Raw genomic sequence first — 13315 nt, forward strand, 5'->3', positions numbered from 1 at the left:
TGACAATGAAGTATTTACAAATTATTTAAAAAGGTAGGCTAAAACCTTTAAACAGATATCAAACATTAAAACCAAAATAAAGTATTTACAAGGGTGTCTATTGTTGACATATAATTGACTTTCTATACAATTGTTTCCTGATTATAATCTGCTGCAGTCATTATTCTCCAGTATTTCAGTTACTTTTTGCCATGCTACGTATAATGATGTAGTTTTTTCAGTTCTTCCTTTAATAGTGTTCATTTCCAATTGTGATACTGCTGACACCATATTCATGAATTGCTTAAAAGTTAGAGAAGCTTTGGATTTCCAGTTTGATGTAATGTTCTTCCTTGCAATAGCTAGGAGAGTCCATAAGATTACATATTTTGTTCTTGGCACACAGTCGGGTACAGGTGCATTAAACAAAATAATAGATTTGGAAATCTGGAAATTATCATTGAATACCATTTGCAGAAAATAATTTATTTTATCCCAATATGGTTTAATCAAATGGCATTCGTAGAACATATGTTGCCAGTCTGCTTTTATTGATAAATCACATCTCCAGCAGCCAATATTTTTCTTAAACATAAGTTCCATTTTATGAGGGGTTACATAAGATCTGTGTATGAATTGCCATGTAAAAAGTCTCCAATGTAATGAAAGTGATGTCTGCTTTGGAGAGAGAAGAATTAGTTTTTTTATCTCTGTCATTTGGCACATGTCCATTAACTGATCTATAATAATTCCATATTTTGTCATTATTATGCATTTTTATTTTTTTGTTTGTTTTATAAATAGATGATAAGTATCCCTTTCCAGTAATGGGTTGATTCGTTAGTAATATTATATGTTCTATAAGGTTAGGAACATTTTGTCTTATTGATGGTTGCATTGTTTCTTGTTTGCTTAATATATACTGTCTTAATTCTTGTACATGTAACCACAAACTATCTTCCATATTTAATTTCTGTTTAATGTGGTCTATTGTCAGAGGTTTTCCAGAGTTTAGCAATTGATGCCAATATATTAATCCCTTTTCTTTAAGCATGTTGACTACTTCCATATTAAATGTTATTATATTACCTTGTGTGTACACTACTGGATATAAAAGAAATGACCATGCTTTAATATCAGGATTTCTATTAATAAGATTTTGGAAAATTTTTAATGTATAAGTAATGTATTTGGAACTTATATTTTTATTTTTATGTATCATCATATATTCCTTCATCAGCCATAGAAAATTGTTTGGTATGAAATCTGTATACTTATTTGCTACTACAAATCCTGATTTTAACCAGATTCTCTCATGAACTAGCTTCCATTTTGATGTATATTTTGTATTTAGCCATAATGATATTGTTTTAATAATGGATGAATGCAAATATATTTCTATGTCTGGTAAACCTATGCCACCTATAATCCAATCATCTAGATGATACTTCATAGCTATTCTTGTTTTTTTTGGATACCATATGAATCTTACCATTAAATCATTTAATTGTTTTAGGTGCGATTTAGCTGGTGGCAAAGAACAAGCTTGTATGACATAAAGAATTTTTGGAAATATGATCATTTTAATTATATAAAGCTTTTCTTCCATTGAAAAGAAGAATTTATTCCATCTTTGTATTAGATTTTTAATATTATTTAAGGTCTCTTTATAATTTGTTTCAATTGTAGTATCTAGGTTGTTAGTTATTATAATTCCCAAGTATTTAATTATATTATCAGTAGAGATATATTTATGGTATTTTTTATTTAGACCTTTTTTATTAGTATTTATAAGCAATACATTTGTTTTGTTCTCATTAAATTTAAGACTTGAAAAGTTTTGAAAATTTTGAATTGAGTCCCATAACGCTTTTAAACTGTTATTATTATTTTTTAAGGTAATTAAAATATCATCAGCAAAAAGTTGAATTTTAAGCTCTAGGCTGTTGTCTAGTTGTATTCATTCAATATTTTTATCCATATGTATATTATTTGCTAAGGATTCAATGACTAGCGCAAACAATAATGGAGAAAGAGGGCAGCCTTGTTATGTGCCCTTAGTTATTTTAATAGATTTAGACAGACAAGATCCCAGTTTTATATAAACCAATGATTTATCATATAATGATTTTATTAACAAAATGAAATTGTTTGAGAAGCCATATTCTTCTAAAACTAACCACAGATAATCCCAGTTCATACTCCAAAAGTTTTGACATCCTCAGGAAAAAAAACATGGAGTCTACATGTACGCTTTATAGCTTGTTGAATAAATCCACTGTGTTGGATTGGTTGATTAGCATGCAGTTCAGCTGTTTATGTTGTAATTTGCATCTACAAAACACAAACAAAGACAGATGCACTCCATTAATAATCGACACCATTATAAAAAAGGTAAACGTGTAGCTAGCCAAAATGATGGTCAGGAGAGCTGTGTATGTTTGGAAGACTGCAAAAATGTTTTTTCATCAGGATATATCTGTACAGAGGAGTCTGGAACTTCAGTAGGTATGATCCCCTTTTCTCACCTACATACTGCATATGCTGGAATGTATTTAAGAATAGTGTAAAGCATTGACTTTTGCACGTTTATCTGTATGCGTTAGTTAGCAGTGTACTGATGGCATGGGCCTGTCTGTCAAGTCATTTCAGAGGTACACATGATTGACAAAGCATGAAAATGGAATGCTGTGTGATAAATATGTACAAATGTTTCAGGGACAGGTCCTTTGACAGCACTTTTAGCATTTCAAAGATATTTTGTTAGCAAAACAGGTCATTTGCCTGTTCTTTTTTTTTTATTTGGCAAGTACGAGTTACTGTTATGGCACAAACAAGAATGGAGTGTTGTTTTGATGGGGAGCAAAGGTGACACTGTTCTGCACATACAAGGATATGTTACTCTTACTACTTATAGGTTCATAGTTTCATAGATTGGTACTAGCAAAAACCACAGCAGGAAACGGAACGGAACCAGCGTTTCTTAAGCAATCCAAATTTATTAAAGTAGAACCAGTAAACCACAAAAATTTCGATGAAGTCAGTACCAACAAATATACAGTTCTGTTCTTCACTGGAAACAACGTAAACCACAGCAAAATAATACCAGTAAGTCAAGCGCTTTCGCTCGGGCTCTCCCGGGCTTTTTCAAGATAATTTTACTATGCAACCTGCATCCTTATATACCACTTGGTTGCTTAGTTAATTGTCTAATTATTCTATTAAGACTTTTTTAAGTATTCCTATAGTTAAGGTTGTATTCCCTTTATAAAATAAATTGTGTTAAAATTATTAAAAAGTTTTTAAAAGGTTAAAGAGTTAGTGAATGTTGCCATTATTTTGCAACATATTTTGCATTCTTTAACTCGTCCTCCTTGTTGTGAAATGCTTCGTTTAACCTACTTATTTGTGTTTGTGTATAAAGTTGACTTATAACCAGGCTACTATTTCTATGATGAAATAAACTGTTTTTTTTACATTGTATTGTGCTCCTTATACTTGGGTAAGCAGCAATATTTTTAAGGGTTGATCGTGACTAGTACTTGCCGTCTTTTAACATTGGGTCAATTAGTTTAAACACTAGTGTGTTCGCATTTTATGGATATGTACTACATTTTTGTTCTTTGTTTAAAATTATTAACATTTGTCTAAGTATAAATTAATAAAATATTTGTTTCTACATCTACATTAATTTACTATAATTGTTATAAATACCTATATACATACCTATGAAATTATATGTGCACATTTCATAGTTTTTGTTTTCTACTTTTACTATGTAAATAAAACATTAAATAATTCATGAATTAATCATTAAAGTATTAAATAAATAATAAATAAATACATGGTTTGTTTCCTATAATGATAAATAGATAATAACTAATTAATAAATAATTATAAATTAAATGTGCAATATCTTGTTTTATATATATATATATATAAATAAATAAATAAATAAATAAAATATCCAAAATTTTAAAATCATAAAACCATTTTAAAACCTATTTTTCTAGTGTCTGTTATATGAATTTTTACATTAACATTGTTCTATTATAGTTTTGCCCTTCTCTGTTTTAATACACTACTTATACTAACATGTTCATTCATCCCTGGTGCTTTTGCAGCATTCAACTTAATTTGCCAAACTAGTTCCCTGTATTCCAGGGATGTTTCCCAGTCCCCCCCTCTAATGTCATTTTTTACCTGCTCAAGCACTAAGAATTTTAAGTTCATTTGTTGACATATTAAAGAATGTTTAAAGAATGCATTTGTTTCTTTCTTTATTTTAATTTCGTAGGAATGTTCATAAACTCTTCTTTTTAATGTTTGTTCTGTTTTTCCTACGTAGAATTATGTAGTAGTGTATTATTTTGCTGTGGTTTACGTTGTTTCCAGTGAAGAACAGAACTGTATATTTGTTGGTACTGACTTCATTGAAATTTTTGTGGTTTACTGGTTCTACTTTAATAAATTTGGATTGCTTAAGAAACGCTGGTTCCGTTCCGTTTCCTGCTGTGGTTTTTGCTACAAACCTGGAGGTTGTCCTGCATTGTTCTTGTTTGCTTATAGATTGGTACTAGGCTATCGGCCCTAGGGCCTATACAAGCCTAGCCATAACAATTCCCCTGGCTATTTCTTCCCACAATATTTACTTCCCTGGACCCCTGTCTAGCAGGGTGACTGACATGATCCCAGGAGTAAATTTCCTTTCTCCCTTTCAGTCATCAAGGATCCTTTTGAAGAGGTCCAAAGATGTGCTCTACTTGAAATGTATGGGCAGTATATTCCAGAGTCCGGGCTGTCTCTGGCTCAGGAACTTATCACTCCAGCATGTTTTGTTCATTGTGATGACAAGGTTTAGATCCCTGGAGTGTGTGGCTCTGAGGGATTGGGATTTCTTTAAGTGTAGCATGTCCAACAGCTCAGGGTTTGACATGGCCTTGTATGTGAAGTAGAGATCGCCTCTGAGTAGATGATATGCGACAAAGTATAGCTGGAGTTTTTTAGATGGTCAGCATAGGGCATCTGCTTTAGGCCTGTGATTCTTTTAGTGAGGTATTTCTGCAGCCTTTCCAGGTGTTGCAGATGTCTTGAGAGGTACATACTAAACAGGGCGAACTCTCCTTGTTTTGCTTCCTACCTGTTGTTAGTATTTCACATCTGTGGAATGTTTTATGTGGGTAATACTGACTGGCTACCTTTTCTGTTTTATCTGGAAACAGTTATTTTGTAGTTATGTGATACTTATGTGTATTATACTTCTGTTGTCTTTTATGACACCTACAAGTATGTCACTCAGGCATGTCAATCTAGGGAGACACCTCTTCAATGATACATAAATCAAGCCATAGTCAATGAGCTTTGGCAACATCATGCTTTTCTCCTGGAAAGGGGATGGGGAGATATAGCCTGCAGGATGGGAATATGGCAGCAGATTGTTCATGATGTCAGTCCCTTGGGTGGCCATGGCAGAACATATGAACAGGTGCACCACAGAGCCACTGAGATGATAACATCTGCAAGGAGGTGAGGAGCTGCAGTAGCCCGTGATCTAATGGTTTCCAGTGTAGGGCCTGCTAGGAAACCACCACTAACCCCCAATGAAAAGTTCCTGGCCAAGCTGAGAAATCCAGACTGCTCCCAGGAGAGTGCATTATACCATGTCCTGGATATGGGCACAACACTTTTCAAGACAGCAAGCATGTCCCAGGAGGAGCTTCCAGGTAAGTTTTGCTATCTCAACAATTGAATATTGTTGTATAGTAAAACAATTGAAATTAATAAGTTAATTCTGGTTTACTATTGAAATGTCGATCCCGACATGTGCGACTCGTCTTGCACGAAAGCGGAACTGCGATCGCCACTACACCGACTCCCAGATGTGCGAACAGCAAAACCTCGCCCCTATCCGACCCATGGTAGCATGAGTGTGGAGGTGTTGCGCGGCCGGTAATGTCGATCGTCGAAGTTTTCGCGGTTTCGGTTCGCTAGCGAACAGTTTTCGCAGTTTCGGTTCACGCAAACACGTCGATGAGGTCGCCGTTCGAACGAAGTGCATTCGCACATTCAATAGTAAACCATTAATTCTATCTCAATATGTCTTGTTCTGGGGGAATGATGATTACTACAGTTAGAAGCTTACTTTCGAGTTGTCATCCATGTTCTTGATCAAAGTAAGTCAATACACAAATACAGGGGTAAATGTATTATTCCCTGTGTTACAGTTAATTTTTAATGTTGTTGCCCTTGCTTCTTGCTTAACTTCTTCCAGGACTGTCTGGAGTGCAGTCCAGTACATTTTCTGCAGATGGAAAGCTAAATATTTTTATGTTAGTAGTGCTGAGCAATTTAAAGAAATATTGTAATTTGTGATTTTGATCTCAAGCCTGTTGTGTATATTGCTGTACTTATATTGCACTATGATAGTCTATAGTAGTGCAGGTATTAATGTATTCTTGTTTTTCATGCTTTTTATAAGAGGTGATCATATAAGTGGGAGTGAGGGCTCTGTACCACCTGATGTCAGTGGATCGGAAGATCATGATAATGATGGTGGCCAAACTAAGGCACAGTCGGGGTGGCGGGGTGCAGAGTTTAAATCTGACACAGATGTTGACATAGAGCCATCCCCTGCATTTCCACTGGACATAGCCAGTAGGACTACACCTACCCAATCAACTGAGGCCACATATATATTGGACATGTGGAGGGTGAGGACACTAATCAGGAAAGTGTGGCTACTGTGACTTAATTGCCTGTTGAATCTGTCTGTAGGCAAAGTGTGGGTGAGGTGCCACACAGGAGTATTGGTATGGGTGCTTTGAGAGGCCCTGCTGTCCCTCCTCCATCTGGTAGAGGTGTCACCTCCTGTGCCACTCAACATATGTTTAGGGCTGTCATGGAGGCACAGACAAGTTCCCACAGCTGCTCCAGACAAGTGCTCAGGGTTCTGGATGTGGCACATTCTGACATGCATGACTGCCCCCACCTTGTTGAAAATTCACTGAAACAGATGAATGCCACATTGGAATGAGGGTTATCTGTGATGGACTAAGGGGTGTCTGTCATCGAACAAGCAGTGTATGTGATGGAACATCTGTTGGGAGGGGAACGACATCTTCATGGGCATAGTTCAGCCACATCATCTGCTGTCAGCCAAGGTGGCAGTGACTGATCATGCTCCCACAGTGGCAATAGTTCCACTGCTCCATCAGTGAGTCTGCTGTCTCCACCCAGATATGGAAGATGATGGCATCATGGTCCTGGGTGTCCCCTTGTAGGGAGTTCATCCAACAGACATCATTCAAGTTCAGGTAGCAGCACTGCATCTGACCTTGGGCATGGATGTGCCAATGCAACTCCATCTCTCGTGGTTGGGAATAGCAACCATGAACTGCCTTCTCTACCATGCATGGTTCACTCCTCTTTGACAGACCAAGACATAGACCTAACAGAGAGCCTGGCTGTGGTCATGCAGACACTCACACACTAGTTTCACGTGGAGGATCCTTACAGATACTAACACAACAGTTTCTCAGTTTGTCTCACTTGCCATTTGTTGTTTTTTTTTTCCAATGTCTGCTTTCTTCTCTTTCCTACTCACGCACATCCACTCATTGACCTTCTGTGTCAGCCTAGGATTCCTGACCCTTCACATGCCACAACACCCTGTATAAGTAATAGTAACTGTGCCATATCTTTGTTCTCTTTCTTTTGGATTCAGGGATACAAAAGTATAATCTGATGTTCAGGGCATATAGCTAACTTAGAGCTTAGTATATCTGCCCTTGTGTTCTTGAACTGATCATTGTACCCTTGACTTATATTGGCCTTGGAAAGTTAGACAGTTAATAGCAGCAGACCTTTGCAACATTATAGTGAATGTTCTTGTAAGGGTGTTGATGTCAGAAACTGCAATGTGTATCATTTATTTCTAACTTCTCTCTTTAATGATCTTCCTGGACAAATGTATGGTGCACATCATAAGTCGCACCATCATATTCAAATGTAAGGATTGTATGACAACACTGCAGTCAAACCTCATCAGAAAAGGGATACAGTATAATGCTCTCTTTTGCATGTACCTCTACAGACATATGCAGCAGCTGGAGAGACCACAGGGCTTTCTCAGGAAGATAACACAGAGCCTACAAATCATGCCATGATGTATTTGGATAGATTAAAAGCTATGTCACTGTCATCTGTCTGGTACACGGTGAAGTGATGTCTGCCTGACCTTCAGGCCAGTGTCTGACCATGCCCTGGTGGGATGACTGCATATCCAGACATAAGATATAGCTGATGACATCAGCAGTGTCCATTGTGAATATGGTAAAGACCATTTCCTACATGCTGCAATAAAATGTTCTCTATAATGCCAAGCAACAACACACACACACACACTTGACTGCAATGAGAATAGAACCCCTACCTATCTAAGTACACTGACTACAGTACACAGTACTTAATGCATGTGCCATGGTACAAGTCTGACATTTTCTAGACTGCAGCTGAATTTAGACAAGATGTTGGCAGGCATGCATAGGTTTGTAGCTTCATAGGTTCATATGAGGCTACTACCATAATGTCCTTAGATTCATAGGTTCATAGGAGGTTACTAGGCTAATGGCCCTAGGGCCTTATCAAGCCTACTCATGTTGTTCCATTATTCCCTTATAGACCAAGATATGTAGTCCATACTTGCAAATCCATGATCAGCACTGGTTGACCATGTCTGAGTGACATAGTTGAAACCCCTGGGGTACATCTACAATTTCCCATGCAATTGTTCCAGATACCCTTAAATAGGGTTATTGAGAAGCTCAGTTTCACATGAACTGGGAGTTTGTTCCATAGGAGTGGCAATCTCTGGGAGACATATCTGTCTTTGCAGCATGTCCTGTTGATGTCATAGGCTAGGTTAAGGTCCCTAGAGTGAGTCAGTCTTGTCTCATATGATTTGGAGAGGTACAGTATTTCCTTTAAGGCATGGTTCAAGACTGCTTTGTAGGCCAGCCACAAGTCACCTCTCAGCAGCCTGTAGGATACAGAGTACAGTGACAGGGTTTTCAGTCTTTCCATGTAGATCATGTTTTGGAGGCCCTGGATTTTCATAGTGAGAAACCTCTGAGGTCTCTCCAGCTGCTACAGGTGTTTGGTGATTTACATACAAAAGGGAGCACTATCCTCTTTTACTGGTCTGATGAGGGATGCGTACAGTGTAGTTATAACATCCTTAGTCTTGGATGCTATGCCCTCACTTATGAGTTGTGCAACATAAAGGGCATTCATTACCACTGTGGACACATGATGATCAAATGTGAGGTTGCCATCAATCTGTATTCCCAAATCTCTCACAGGTGGATTAGAACATGGGGGGGAGGGCATTATTAATAATGTAATTTGCACGGATTTCACCTTTGCAGAAAGGGATAATAGTGCATCAGTTTGGGTTCACTTTAAGTCTGTGGCTTTGGCAACAATCATTCATGAATTTAAGCACATTTTGTAGTATGTTGACATTATTTGGGGATTTAATGACTGCTCCATGTTTGCCATTGTCAGTGAACCTGTGGAGCCATAGACCATATTTATTCCCCTGATTTTATGAGGAATACATTCCAAACAGTAGTGGACCCAGCACAGACCCTTGTGGGACATCACTGGTAACAGGTTAGCTGGTAGAGCTGGAATCCCCACATATAGGTTCATAGGTTAGTACTAAGCTAACTGCCCTTGTGAGCTATTTTAAGCCTAGCCAGTTATCCCTTGTGAGACTCAAACCCTGCACCTTGTATTTGTAAGGCAAACACTTTAACCATTAGGCCACCCTCCCATATGTATGACTGTACATATTTTGTGGATGAGCCAGTTGGCCACCATCTAGTGATGTATGTGTCAATCTGTATTGACCTATGTGGGTGAGTTCTGTAATGATGTCTCAGTGGGAGATTGTGTCAAAGCATTTGGGCAAGTTGAGATTAGCAGTATGTACTGATTTGCCTTCATTCAGGACTTTGGTGACACTATCAAAGAATTCCACTCAATTTAACAGGCATGATCTGCCCTTGATGAAGCCAAAGTGCATCGGGTAAAAAGTTTGAAGGTCACCAGTGTCCTTGTTGATAAGGTACAGGATGATTATCTCCATGGCATTGCAGTCAAGTCTGGTCAGGCTTATGGGTGTATAGTTTCCTGGGTTGATTTAGGGACCCCCTCTGTGGAAGGGTATTACGGTTGCTGATTTCCCCTTTGCCAGGAAAAAGCCAGTACTTAGTCTGTGGTTGAAGATAGTACCCAGTGGTTCTACTAATTCTTGCTTTAGACTGTTTAGTAATCAGCCTGGAATGTTATCCGGTCCCACAGAGGCTGTGATTTTGGCATTGACGAGTGTGGTTATGACCGGTTATTTGGAGGTAATAGGTAGAGAACTGTTGAAAGGCATGCTGCAGGGCATGATTGGTGGAAACAGGGATGTGAAATTGTTGCCAAACCTGTGTGCTAACAGGTTGGCCTTGTCCTCAGGTTCAGAATGAGTGGTACTGTCCACTCTTAATTTGATGCAATGCCGTGCCTTCCATTTTACATTGCAAACGTAGCTAAATAATGCCTTGTGATTACCCATAGGTATGGATGCTAATTTAGTTTCATAATTAACTTTAGAGGACTTTACAAGATGTTAACTTTGCTTGTTCAAGCTATGGAGGGTGTTCTTTTATGTCTGGACATCAGTTTCTTTCTCTTGTTGTATAATCTACTAGCTGTCCACCATGGTGGATTTTTTTTCATGAGCAAGTTTTGATCCATTCTAGTACAGCTAAGGCTATACACTTGTAAAGGTGTTTATACCAGCCATTTGTGTACACCTCCATATAGGAGTCTTTGCTGTCAGTTTTGGCAGTAGGTTTGAAATATATATGTCATCACTTAGGGGGCTATAGTTTGCTTTGCAGATATTTTTCCACCTTTTGGATCCTGGGGTAGAGGTCAGGTATGATTGTTACATTTAATATGACTGATTTATGGTCACACATTACCAGGGAAGGTCTCACAAATGGGGATGTGAAGAGGTCTCCCATGTTAGTGAGTACTATGTCAAGGACATTCGAGGCCTTTGTGGGGGTGCAGACTAACTGTGCCAGACTTTTCATGTTTACAAAGTACAGAAACCTTAGGGTGAGCATGTTTGAGTTCATATATGTATCCCAATCAATAGAAGGATAGTTACAGTGACCCATGCCTAAGGTGTTTGGTTGTATTATAAGTGACTCAAGTTGTGGTTTTCATGGCTCATGTCGGTGGATCTGTAGCTAGCAATGACATGGAGGGAGGGTTTCTCCTACAGTTAGCTGGATTCATAGTAAATCTAGAGAGTAGTACTGCTGAACCACTCCTGACATGTACTTGTCTTTTTTGAAGTTAGATACACTTCCTCTTTTGGTTATTTCACATGTGGTCTCAATGTGTGGAAGGCATTATAGCCTTTCATGGCTGGAGTACTCTCTGTGGCCCTAAACCATGTCTCTGTGGCTGCACAAACATTGACATCTTCCCAAGTAAGAAGTGCCTCCATTGAGCGTAGTTTCTGATTTAGACTCATAGCATTAAGCCATTTGGAATATGGTACATTTTGGAATATTTTCTGCTTAAAACCTAAGCTTTGGCTGGCTAATATCTAGCTGTATTCAACTGGATGTATAAGAGAATTTAAGTACCTTTTATCTGCACGTTTTTCAAATAATACAGCATTTTAATTGATTTATTTGTGTTGGATTGAATATTAACTGAAATGGAAGTTTTAACTCTGCTTTTTCAGTTAGTGTTCGTTAGATTTTATTGCCTGGTAGAATCCTGCATAGACAGTAATTACAGTCGGGGGTAGTCTCATTCATTAATATCCTGTTAATGCCTATTTAAGTGGTACATTTTGGAATATTTTCTGCTTAAAACCTGAGCTTTGGCTGGCTAAGATCTAGCTGTATTCAACTGGATGTATAAGAGAATGTAAGTATCTTTTATCTGCACTGTTTTCAAATAATACAGCATTTTAATTGATTTATTTGTGTTGCATTGAATGTTAACTGAACTGGAAGTTTCGACTCTGTTTTGTCAGTTAGTGTTTGCTAGATTTTATTGCCTGTTAGAATCCTGCATAGACAGCAATTGCAGTTGGGGGTAGTCTCATTCATTGATATCCTGTTAATGCCTATTTAAGTGGTACATTTGGAATATTTTCTGCTTAAAATCTGAGCTTTGACCAGCTAAGAACTAGCTGTATTCAACTGGATGTATAAGAGAATTTAAGAACCTTTTATCTGCACTTTTTTCAAATAATACAGTATTTTAATTGATTTATATGTGTTGCATTGAATATTAACAGAACTGGAAGTTTTGACTCTGTTTTGTCAGTTAGTGTTTGCTAGATTTTATTGCCTGTTAGAATCCTGCATAGACAGTATTTGCAGTCGGGGTAGTCTCATTCATTGATATCCTGTTAATGCCTATTTAAGTGGTACATTTTGGAATATTTTCTGCTTAAAACCTGAGCTTTGGCCGGCTAAGATCTAGCTGTATTCAACTGGACGTATGAGAGAATTGAAGTACCTTTTATCTGCACTTTTTTCAAATAATACAGCATTTTAATTGATTTATTTGTGTTGCATTGAATATTAACTGAACTGGAAGTTTTGACTCTGTTTTGCCAGTGTTTGCTAGATTTTATTGCCTGTTAGAATCCTGCATAGACAGTAATTGCAGTCGTGGCTAGTCTCATTCATTGATATCCTGTTAATGCGTATTTAAGTGCTACATTTTGGGAATATTTTCTGCTTAAAACCTGAGCTTTGGCTGGCTAAGATCTAGCTGTATTCAACTGGACGTATAAGAGAATTTAAGTACCTTTTATCTGCACTTTTTTCAAATAATACAGCATTTTAATTGATTTATTTGTGTTGTATTGAATATTAACTGACCTGGAAGTTTTGACTCTGTTTTGTCAGTTAGTGTTTGCTAGATTTTATTGCCTGTTAGAATCCTGCATAGACAGTAATTGCAGTCGGGGGTAGTCTCATTCATTGATATCCTGTTAATGCCTATTTAAGTGGTACATTTTGGAATATTTTCTGCTTAAAACCTGAGCTTTGGCTGGCTAAGATCTATCTGTATTCAACTGAATGTATAAGAGAATTTAAGTATCTTTTTCTGCACTTTTTTCAAATAATACAGCATTTTAATTGATTTATTTGTGTTGCATTGAATATTAACTGAACTGGAAGTAGTCAACTCTGTTTTGTCAGTTAGTGTTTGCTAGATTTTATTGCCTGTTAGAATCCTGCAT

The sequence above is a fragment of the Protopterus annectens genome, chromosome 4.part0 (assembly GCF_019279795.1).
Source record: "Protopterus annectens isolate FY-2018-M chromosome 4.part0, PAN1.0, whole genome shotgun sequence".
Lineage (NCBI taxonomy): Eukaryota > Metazoa > Chordata > Ceratodontiformes > Protopteridae > Protopterus > Protopterus annectens.